Below are 9,854 nucleotides of genomic sequence, written 5' to 3' on the forward strand. Positions count from 1 at the left end.
CAGTGGTTTCTAAAAGAGGGAAGCAGACCTCTAGTGCCAGACCACCCCCCTGAGGCATTGTCTTCCAGGCCATCCACTGCATCTGGGTGGGGGGGTGTGTGACCTAGGAGTCAAAGTGGCCCCCGCTGTATTTGTTCTAGAAGTCAAGAAGCCAGCTGTTATTTGTACTGTGCATTCGAATACGTCCATCCACTGTCCCCTTGCCCACCATTATTCATTCATCCGTCCCCTCCTTCTGTCTCCGTCTCTATCTCACACACACACGTACGCACGCACGCGCTCGCAGTGCTGGCTGCAGTCCGACAGGAATACAGGCTTCCTGCCATTAATTGGAGGCCCCTGACTGCAGACACAGCATAAAAGTCTATTCATAGTTCTTTTTTAATTCCAAGAAATGCTGCTCCAGCTAATGCCTACTTCTGGGCAAATGACTAGTTGGCGTATCAGCACTTTGCAAGTTATAAACACCCCCTTTGAGCTGGGACTCCTCATTTAAAGTGTTGTTCAGGATGCAGCAGGCCCAGGGAGGTGGCACAGAGGATGAGCTGGCCAGAGCAGTGGCCGGCACCCGGAGGCGCTCAGGAAGGGTGCTTACTGGCTCCGCGTCCGCCAGGAGCCCCATGAGCCCTAGGGCCTGAGCGGCTTCCCGCGCGGCTGTCCCGGGTCACGGCTTTCTTTGCCTTGCGCCCATTTCCTGGAGTAAAAGTAAAAACGGTTTAGGAATTGGTCCCTGCTCCATAGCGTCTGAGAATAAACACATCTCTCCAGATCTTTGCCACCCTCTAGGCTTTTCTACATGTGTGGGTCTGTGGCTACAGCAGCCTGATAAACACGTTGCTTTTTGTAAATTGGATACATAGACTCTTCTGGCTTGGTAAGCATTGCTGGAAGCTCCCAGGGCCCCAGGAAACACGCTTCCTCCTGAAACCTGCCTGCAGAGCAGGTGGGATGGTGCTCAGAATATAAAATACCAGCTTCCATTTCCTGTGGGCCTACTGCATGCCAGGCATTTTAGCCACACGTTCCGATTTTATTCTCCCCACAGTCCCATGTGGTGGGTACCATGACTTTCCGCTTTCCCAGATGAGGAAAATGGCACCAAGGAAACTTCAGTAAGCTTGTCCATGCCCTCACAATAGTGAGGGGCAGAGCCAGGACTCATGAACCCCAAGTAGGACGAACGCTTCACCCACGTTTCTGGGAACTTGGGCACCTGTCACTGTGCTTTATTTGGGAGGTATGTTTGCTTCTAGTTCTGTGCCGCCGGCCCCCCGCAGGCTGCAATGTAGTCTCCCCTTCCAGACCCTGGTTCTGCCAGGCCCCTTGCCAGGCCGGCCCGCACAGAACCTGCCCCATCTGATAGGACGCGGGGACCGGAGTCTGGGCTGCAGCCACACTCACCCCAGGGGCTCCCCAGGACCACAGCCACCTCACACCCATTTTCCATGAAGATGCGTTGTCGCAGGCATCAATCTCCACCAGTATGCCATGCTGTGGTCGGCAGCCAAGACCGAACAGGGCCAGCAGACGCTTGGCCTTTGAGGGAGGAGAACACTGCGAGCTTTCCTTGGCTTTCCTTTTGATTTGCTATTCAATTAAAAAAGAAAAAAAAATTGGAGAGGATCAGCAAGTAGAAAGCTAATTGAAAAAAACAGAACAAGTTCACACAAACAGGAAGTGTGGTGTGCTGTTAGCTGGTCAGATGCCGCTTCACTTTGGGGCTTTTTAAAATGACCCTGCACCCTCTAGACCGGGGTCCGTCTCCTCTTGCCTCCCTTAATGAGCCTGGCTTCTTGGGCGCAGCATTCTGGGCATCAAGGAGCAGGGCTCAGTGGCCGTGCATAAGGGACGGGGAGAAGTGTCATCTTGTGCACCCTCACTCTGCCCACCCTGGGGAGCGGGGGGCTCCTCGGCTACTCTTGCTTCCTTGGTTTCGCCATCCACCCATTCATGGGAAATGCTAGCTTGTAAAGGACGGGAGCCCACCTTGTCCAGCTAAAACAGAAAGGGAATGTATTGGAAGGGCAGAGCCTGGGACAGAAAGAGTAGGTTTGTGCTGTGTAGATCCCCGCCGTCCATCCCTGTCCCTGCCCCTTCAGGACGAGGCTGTGACTCCACAGGGCTCCCTGGGGCCCTTGAGTTTCTACTGCTGCTTATTTCTGTGTCTGCATCTGTCTCCCGTCCCCCTCTGTTCTTCCCCCCCCACACACACAGGCCACCTCAGAATGGGGTCTGCAGTCCAGAGCCTTCATTTCCACGTGGGTCCAGTGCCCACTGCCGGCTCACCCTGTCCTTCTGATCTTCGGTGCCACATTCACGGGGAAGAGAACATGATTGGTCCGTGTCTCAGCATCTCCGTTTCTATAAAAATAGGAATATGAATAGTACCCATATCCTGAATTCCTGTGAAGGCGAAATGTGATTAAGTTGTGTTACTCAGCTCATTTCAATTCAAACAGGTGTAACTGTGCCTGGTACATAATTAGTGCTCAAAAGTGGTTGCTGCTGCTGTCCTTTCTGGTATTCTGTGACCCTTGTGAAAGGAGTCAGGTCATGGAATGTCTTCCTCAAACTACCTCAGAAACAATGGGCATTGAACAAAAGCTTGTTCTGAAGAACTGATATACTTTGTGATAAATAAGCTTTGTGTAAGATATTTTTAATTTTCAAAGCACTCCCACATGCATGTCTTATTTGACAGGAATGACAGACTATTTCCCCTAATATCCTGAGGTGTTATTAAGACTGCTCCGTAATGAGGGATTTGAGGCATTGAGAGGTTTGAGTATTGCCTGAGGTCACAAGGTCCGCAAGTGGCAGAGCCTACACTCAGTCCAGCATCAACTCTAATTCCTGTGTGTTTTCAACTCCATCAGAGGTAGAAGGTCTTATGACCCATCATATTTCCCTTTATACCTTGGCTGCTGGGAAGCTCAAGCTAAGCCCTCTGCTAACCATGACTGTTCGTATATTTCTCATATTGCGGTCAACTGCCCGACTTGGGTAAGGTAGATCGGCGTTATAAAACACAGCATAACTGCACCTACATCGAATGGATGAACCATGACTTCCCAGTGCCTTTCAAAGTAGTGGAGATGCATTTGACCTCTAAAGCAACACCGTTTCTGCTCCCCGGAGAGGATGAGCTCTCGTGGCTGCATGTTGCTACCTCGGCCTTCCTGCCTTCTGGGCCACTTCCTCAGCCTGGCTGTTAGGGCTCTTTGCCCACCTCTTTTGAAAGGAAGGAGGTTCCCCCTCTCCTCTGCAGGCCCTCTGTCTGCTTCCCTCTGATATCTGGGGGGTTTTCTCAAAGACCCTGTCAGTGACACATTATCAAAAGTTAGCCAAGACCTTTTTGAGGCTGAGCTGGAGAAAGCATCTTTCCAGAACTCTAATCGCGTCAGCCCCCTAAGGATTTAAGGTTGCCACCGACAAACCAAAGTGTATTACAGGGAAGGGTTCATGTGCACCTGGGGGGCGGCTGATGACTTTCTTGGCCTTTGTGCCTCGGTTCTCAGGGCTGTGATGCCAAGGTGCTTGGTCAGGCCCTTGCTGGGGCAGACATCCCACCACAAGATTCTGATTCCTTTCAAAGGAGCCAGACATACCTGGCCGGAGTCCCCACTCCAGCCCTGTGCAGACTCCCTGAGCCTCAGTTTCTGTATCTGTAACGTGAGGGCAGTATCACCTCCCAGAGGAGTTGTGGAAGTAGCCAGCAGTATTAACAATGATAAGGCCACTGACACGTAACAGGACTTTATTAGCGGTGGGATAACAGGAGCTAACGCTTACTGAATGCTCACGGTATCCCAAATGCTGCGGTAAGCGCGTTGTGTGTTAACTCATTAAGGTCTCCCAATAGCCAGTGAGAAAACAGGGAGGTTAACAACTTGCCCAGGGTCACACAGCAAGTTTGCAGCCAAGGCACGACCCAAAGCTGAATGGAAGGCCCAGGACCGGGCCATGCCGTGGGTGCTCAGGCCGTGTCGTTTCTCTTCCCTTCCCCGGGGAACCGGAGGCCAGCAGCCTGTCTTCAATGTGGAGTAACACCTCCCCTCGTCCCTCTCTCTCTGACCCACTTCTGCTCTCTGCTCTTCACTTTACTCTTCGCCAAAAGCCCGGACTGCATGAGGGGTGGCTTTGAGTGGGTGAGCTGAGTATGTCCCCATGTGCGCTGTGGACGGGGGTCTTCTTTTGAAGACAGCCACTTCACAGCTGTCGGAGACACATGTGCTTCGTTTCAAAAACCCAGAGTTGTGGGTAAATGCAAGGCGCATCCCCAGCCAAACACTGGGGGCTCAGACCCTGGGAACCTGGGGAGCAGTTTCCCCGTTAGAGCACCCGCACATTTCCAGGGAGGAGCGCAGACAGCCCACTGGCTCAGAAAGTAGCCTGTGGGCTTCTCACCAGACTAAACAACCCAAGGCAGGGGCTTTTTATTCAATTGATTTTTGCAAAATCAGTTCTCTTTTTAATCTATTTGAACACTCCTGTCCCCTGAATCTCATTAACAGACTTCCTGACACACCCATCCCATTTGGGGTTTTGTCTTCTGAGAGAGTACCACCCCCACCCTAGCCCACCTTCCAGAAAACAGCGTCTCTCCTGAGTACCTACTGTATGCTGGGGACTCACCCCCACCCTCTGGGTGCCCACTGTTGGTACCATCACTGCTGGTACAACCCAGGCCCGGACAGGCTGTCCCAAGTGCCTGCCCTGCCCTTGCCTGTGCGGGCTCTCTCAGCCTATGGCCTGCTGCCAGGTGGGAATTTGCTCTGCTCCCTCCCCAGTTTCAGTTGTATTGTTAGAGCAGAAATAAAGCCTCCTTGGAGTGCCTCATATATCTGCCTCTGGCTTACTGCCAGGGCCTGTGGCGTGGAGAGAAGTGCCCCTAGGAGGTGGTGAGTCCTATAAGCCCGTGGGGGTCCAGGCTGGATTCTGGGGAGGGAGCTGTCTCGGCCACCCTGCCCCTGAGAGCCCCTGATGGAGGTGACCTCAGCCACCCTCCCTGGCAAGGGGCTTCATCCTCAGAGCCCAGAAGATGGAGTCTATCAGGGTATTTTCTGCACCTCTTCCCAGAGAGGAAAAGTGACATAAAATAGACTGTTCAGCCTTAAGAAGGAAGGGGTATTATCAGGCACATACAGCATGGCTGGGCCTTGAGGACATTCTGCTCCCTGCAACTAGGCAGACACAGATGGACAGACACTATATGATTCCCCCAGAGGAAGGCCCTAGAGGGGGTCAGATTCATAAAGACAGAGAATAGAAGGCTGGTTGCCAGGGACTGGGGGAGAGGGAACGGGGAGTTACCGTGCGCTGGGGACAGACTTCCGGTTTGGGAAGATGAAATGTTTCTGGGGGGGGGGGCAGTGGTCGCACAGTAGTGGGAACTGTACCCTTAAAAATGGTGAAGATGGCCGATCCTGTGTCGTGTGTACCATACCGCAGTTTGACCACACGACGAAATAAGAGCTTCTGCTCCCATCCCTGCCCAGGGAGCTTGCGCCTTGTGGAAGCCTTTGTCCCAAAGGGTCAGGGAGGAGCTGGCAGGGTTTTCCGAGGAAGGCACTCGCCCTCAGGCCTTGTCCTGCCCCTCCCAGGCCTCCGTGCAGATTTCCTGGGCTGGTCTTTGCTCAGAACCCTCCCTAGAGAACTGCTTCTGTCCTTCCCTCCTCCCGAGGAGGATTCCGTCACAGAGCCTTCGGGCCGGGCTGCGGTCCATCCTGTCCTTCTAGAGGAGAGAAATGGAGACCGGAAGAGGCCATGCGGCTTGCCTCAAGGAACACGTCATGTTTCAGCAGGGCTGACAGATAAATACAGGACGCCCAGTCGAAGTTGAATTTCAGATCAACAGTGAATAATGTCTTGGTATAAGTATGTCCCATGCAATATTTGGGACATACTCATACTAAAAGTATCTGAAATTCTGATTTCAATAGTGTTTTGTATTTTCTTTGCTAGATCTGGCAAGCCTGCATTCGAGGCGACCCGGGGTCTTGTTGCCCAGTATCTTAGCGCTTCAGAACCAGAGGTGGTGACAGGGTGTTGGCGTGAGGGACGGAGGTCCAGGTGTCAGACTCCTCCGATTCCAGGCTGACCTGCGGCAGGTTCCTCAGCTCTCTGAGTGTCAGTCCTGCCTCCTCAAACATGGGTGATCTTAGCATCTGCCTCATGAGATGGGCAAGGGCTGAAACAGCAGCACCTGCGAAACCCTAAGGAGCACAGTGTGGGCTCAATTAGCGGCAACTCATTTCCAGTTATTCTTGGTATTTTCTTTCCTTTATGGATTAAAGGTAACCATGTACCTAATGAGCTTTAGGCTGTGACGCTCAAACAGGGAAACATTGGTGTGAAGACCTGGCTGCTCGTCCCAGCCTTGCCGTAGCAGGCTGTGTGACGCGGGGCCAATCAGCACACCTCTCTGGGTCTCGGTTTCCTCGGCTCTTGATGGGATCAGACAGTTCAAAACCAGAAGTGTAAATTATACCCCAGTAACACTGTTACTAATAATGGTTTTTCATCCCAAAGTGTGCCTCCCCTGGGTCTCCCAGCACTGCACAAGACACTCGTGTAGGTTTTCTCAGCGAATGCTCAAAACCGTGAGAATTAGGTGTTCTTTTCCCGCACTTGGCCAATGACTGTCAGGACTCAGAAAAGCTAAGTCACTCCCACAGGGTCACACAGCCATGTTGTGGCAGAGCCTGACTTGCTACCCTGGTCTTCCTGAACGCCCGTTCCTACCGTCCAGTACACACCAGGGATTGGTTTCTCTGGAGGTGTGGTGGGGGCGGGCGGGGTTCTACAGCCGCATCTCCGGGTCAAGTGTCCCCGGATGGACTGTCCCCGGGGCAGGTTCACCGCTCGCCAGACCCAAGCAATTCCAGGTGGGGCCATTGGCGGTTCCCAAAGTCTCTTTGTCACCACGTTGCCCCTGCCATCTTGAATAATCAAGATGGGACTGGGCTACAGCGGCCTCTTCCTTCTTTAAGCCATCCATCCCTTGTTGTCCATCCCTTAAAGAAGTAGGGTTGGCAAGAACAGTGCCTGCAGTAAAGGCATTCTTAGCCAGGCCTCCGTCAACCAGAGGACGGGACAGAAAACAGAGCCCCTCCCCTCACGGCAGAGAGAAATAATTGCCTATTTCATGAGGGGCACTTAGTGTCTCATCTGAAATCCTTAGCAAACTACATAACCAGCAACTGTTTCGTGCTTTGTTTTAGGTCCAGCTTCAGAGTTCAAAGGAGTTTTTGTCCTTTTGATTATCTGACAGATCATTTAGAAGTTGGGTTCTGGGTGGTCTCTGTGACCAGTGGAGACCATATTGCATGTCCCCCGGATGTAGAGTCCAAGCTCGAGGTAGGCACGGGACCTGCCCCTCAGCGTGTTCTAAGAGAAAAGGCAGCTGGGCTAAAATGGAAGCCTACAGGGCTTGTAATTAAAAGGCAGCGGTCTAAACCAGAGGCCTGAGATAAGTACCTGCTACAGCAAACTGAAAATGGGCCCTTTCCGCAAAGCAAGCCGGGGAATCCTAGCGACGGTGGGCCACTGGGAATGGGATGGGAGAGGGGAAGCATGCATCCGCCTTCCCATCTCATGCACTCCACACTGTCCCCCAGACAAAGCAGCTCAGCAGCCCTGCTCCAGATGGGAGTTTCTAGGAAGAGCACTCCCAGTGTATCAGTGGAATGGCCTGGGATTGGGAGGCATTAAAGGCTGCTGTAAACCCGCTGAAACATTAGAGTGTAATTTCTCAAGAATGTTCTTCTAGTCATGTGTGTTTGAACTGGGCTTAGCTATGTATGTATGTATGTATTTTCACGGTTTTGAGCATTCGCTGAGAAAACCTACACTGGGCCTGATGAAGTGCATACCGCTAGCAAGGTTTACTGTGGCTTAACAATCTCATTATCTGCCTAGCAGAACTCAGGGCCCTGAAAGAGTAGGATATGGGGCAGATAAATTTTGGTGGGTGGAATAGGGAAGTACTAGAAACAAATCTAGGACGCATCAGATGGTTACTGCAATTAAGAAGGACAGTTTTGCCCACTTTGCAGTTTTGTCTGACCCACCAAGTTACCTTAGGTGACCAGTGTAATTATGAACAGTTAGGTCTTTGGGGATTTCGAAGGAAACAGGGATTTATTTGGCCACACCTCCCCCCCCCACCAAGTGATGACATAGACATGGCAATGACAAATTACATTGTTTAGAACCTTCTAGAAGGAATGGTGCCCCCCCCCCGCGCCAATTGTTGGGGATTCCTAAGATCTTGATTGTTCAAATTTTGTGTTCTACCCCTCGGGGTCTTATGTTCGGGATCCTTTAAGGTTATAACCTTGCTCCTAGCTGATCCCATTCAACCTTTTGAGGAACGGTAGAGGTATGAACCTAGACAAGAGCTGACATAAAGCCAAGGGAGTGGTACAGTTGCCCAATGACTGAAGTTATACAATCCAAACAGAAATTCACTCCTTAGAGCCCAACATTGCAGGGCTGTGGAGCCTTCAAAATGGCCAGTGGGAGAGGGTGGGCCCTGGGCGTGCAGGGCTCTGGGGAGCAGGTTCACCCCAAAGCCTGGAGTGGTATCTTGGATGGTAGTGGATTGGAGATGATGAGATTGGACCAACCAGACTGCCATCCAACACGCTGCGGATGCCTAAATGTTTGTTGAGTGAACAAATGAATCGATCAATCCATCAGTCAATCTGTGTGCTTTTATAACCAAGTTTAGACAGAAATCCACACTCAGAACCCAAGGAGGAAAACTTACGTACTCCAGTCCCTTTATTTGGTCTCATTCAATAGGTGTTCAGTGAGTGTCTCCTATGTGCCAGCCAGTATTCTAGATGCTGAGGACACAGCAGTGAACACAACACACACACAGCTTATGGACGGGTGGGAGGGCAAGCACATGGTCACAGATCATAGAAGCGCTGGGAAGGAGGAGTACGGGGCTCAGGAAATTCCCCCAGGAAGCATTATATTTTACAAGAGTCCGCAAGTAAAAGAAGGGGAGAAGGGGACCCAGGCACAGCACATTCCTTCTGGAATGTGTTGGGGTAAAATCCAGTACTGAACAAGTGGATGGCCTCTAGACATCACATGATTTTAGAAAACAATAATAGAAATAATAATGGCTATGATTTCTTGCTGCTCGCCATCAAAAGAATTTTCACGTCCCATTCATGGGCTGTCGCTCTAATTGAGTAAGTAGTTCCTTTAGAAATAATTAGACATTGTAATCAGTCGCTATTCAGAAGTCTTGCAGGAACTAATTTGCAAGTCTCTTCAGGGCTGGCCTTAAAATTTCCCCAAAGCTGTGACTACTCGTAAATCAAAGCTCTGGGATCCATGCTGGATTTCAGAGTAAAAGAAAGGAAGTCAGACATTCCTACAATCAGCATACACACAGTGTCTTGCCGATTCAAAAGCATCTGGAATAATTAAACAGTCTTCAACTCTCAGCTCCTCTTTAAAAAAAAAGAAAGAAGGAAAAGTACAGGTCAGTTTGCAACACCAGGGAGTTTGCTGTCTTTCAGAAGCAAGGAGTTGGGTGGTGGAGCTGGACCGGGCCCCTCAGACACCAGCCACCTCTCCCTCCGTCTGAGGGCATGATGGAGTTTGAGTCCCCAGTTCCTCACAGCGCTCTGCATTTTGCAGTGTCCCCGTGGAAAGTACTAGCTTCAGTGTGCTCTTGTCCCCCTGGTTCAGTTCAGGAAACCAGTGGAGACCCCTGAAGTTTCCTGCAAGAGCCGTGTAATCCACCCCTGGAACATCCGGAGGCCCCACCCCTGCCTGGGAAGGCGGCCTCCCGGATGCCACCTGCTCTTATAATGGCTAGAGGGGCGGGG

At 51.4% G+C, this 9,854-nt stretch overlaps 1 protein-coding gene and 1 long non-coding RNA gene across 5 annotated transcripts in view; one reads left to right on the top strand and one right to left on the bottom strand.

Annotated features, from left to right (window-relative positions):
* Positions 1-9,854, top strand: part of CHST11 (carbohydrate sulfotransferase 11) — a 278,390-nt gene that overhangs the window by 238,600 nt on the left and 29,936 nt on the right. The gene's annotated exons all lie outside the window — the stretch shown is intronic.
* The window catches only part of LOC117796411, a 20,025-nt gene continuing 10,710 nt past the window's right edge, over positions 540-9,854 (bottom strand). The window contains exons 3-5 of one of the 2 annotated variants that reach the window (XR_004620903.1): positions 2,287-2,361; positions 1,402-1,587; positions 540-694 (exon numbers count right to left, since the gene is read on the bottom strand). This is a non-coding gene — a long non-coding RNA (uncharacterized LOC117796411). Of the gene's footprint in view, positions 695-1,401; positions 1,588-2,219; positions 2,362-9,854 lie in introns of those variants that run through there. The other variant, XR_004620904.1, reaches the window with a different exon arrangement.

This window comes from Ailuropoda melanoleuca, chromosome 15, assembly GCF_002007445.2.
Source record: "Ailuropoda melanoleuca isolate Jingjing chromosome 15, ASM200744v2, whole genome shotgun sequence".
Taxonomy (NCBI): Eukaryota; Metazoa; Chordata; class Mammalia; order Carnivora; family Ursidae; genus Ailuropoda; species Ailuropoda melanoleuca.